This window comes from Galeopterus variegatus, unplaced genomic scaffold, assembly GCF_000696425.1.
Source record: "Galeopterus variegatus unplaced genomic scaffold, G_variegatus-3.0.2 Scaffold19528, whole genome shotgun sequence".
NCBI lineage: Eukaryota > Metazoa > Chordata > Mammalia > Dermoptera > Cynocephalidae > Galeopterus > Galeopterus variegatus.
The window spans coordinates 1-1,547 of NW_007745639.1; positions in this window are offsets into that span (position 1 = coordinate 1).

Below are 1,547 nucleotides of genomic sequence, written 5' to 3' on the forward strand. Positions count from 1 at the left end.
TCAGACCTCTAAGCCCCTGTTCTTGGCATCCTACTTTACAGTTTTTACAAAATATTCTTACCTATACCATCTGATTTAATGCCACCAGCAACCCTATAAGGTGTAGTAATGATCATTAAACAGCTGAAGAAATGGATTGATAATATGACTTAAAAAAGGCAATAATGGAATTTAACTTCAGTTTTCTGGGGCTTTATCATGAATCAGCAGCTTCCAGGTGGCAAAATTCAAACCAGACATTGGGGTCCTCTCTTACAGAGCTGAGAGAGCTGCACACCAGCACTTCTCAGACATGAACATCAATGTATCCTAATGGCAGAAGTCAGGGAGGGCACACCCCTAGGGACCTGGGGACCTAACAAAAAGAGGACAACCCAAGCATCATTTCAGCGAGAAGTCCATTATGATCTTACAAATCTAGGCGAATGTTACCCCGAAGTACATTAATAGGTTTTTTCTCTCTCAAAATTATCAAGCAAATCTGATGCTTCAGAAAGATGCCCCCTATGAATACTGTGGCAGCCCAGATTCNGGTAATCTCTTAACTGTGAAAAGGAAAAGCAGTCATATTCAGAACTCTAAGCCCCTGTTCTCGGCATCCTACTTTACAGTTTTTTTTTTTTTAAAGATGACCGGTAAGGGGATCTTAACCCTTGACCTGGTGCTGTCAGCACCACACTCTCCGAAGTGAGCGAACTGGCCATCCCTATAAGGGATCCGAACCCATGGCCTCGGTGCCATCAGCACCACACTCTCCCGAGTGAGCCATGGGCTGGCCTCCTACTTTACAGTTTTTACAAAATATTCTTACTTATACCATCTGATTTAATGCCACCNGGTGCCTGGCGAGGGCAGGGGCTGTGCTGCTAAGGGGACAGGGGGGGCTGAGAAGAGTTTGGGGCGGGGAGGCAAGAGGCACAGAGGGGCGAGCCCCATGTATGTCAGGAGTACACAGAGTCCTGCCCCTGTCCTGTCAGCAGAGGGGCTTCGGGCTGGGTCTAGGGGGCCTTCGACCCAACACGCCATACCTTTTTCCTGGCCACAGCCAGTTTCCTCTGTCGAGTTTCCTCTGACATCTCAGGGCAGGGGAACGAAAAGGGGGGCTGCATCACCATCATCCACTTCCTTCAGCTGACAGCGCAGATGTGCAACTGAGCCAGAGCTGGTGGGAGCTCAGACATGAGGCAACAGTCAAGTGGGCGTGGCCTCAATGCTCACAGCCCATTGGCGGATGAGAAAGATGAAGCTAGTGTGGGTGTGGCCAGAACACAGGGAAGGGAGGAGTCACAATTGAAAGCTGTGATCGCTGGCCCCGCCCACCCCAGGGAGGGGCATCCCTTGGGGAAATGGGGGGGCTCTGGCTTGGTGCCCATAGAGCTCCTGTGTGACCCTTCATAGTGGTTGTCACAGAATTCGTGGCACCCAGCAGAGCAGAGAGGCTGCTCTCCAGCTTCTGCCATGGACCCTCCTGTGCCAGTTCAACCCCTGACCCGGGGGCACAGGACCCCAGGGCTCAGGAGGTGGGTGAGCAACGGACAGCAGGGGAG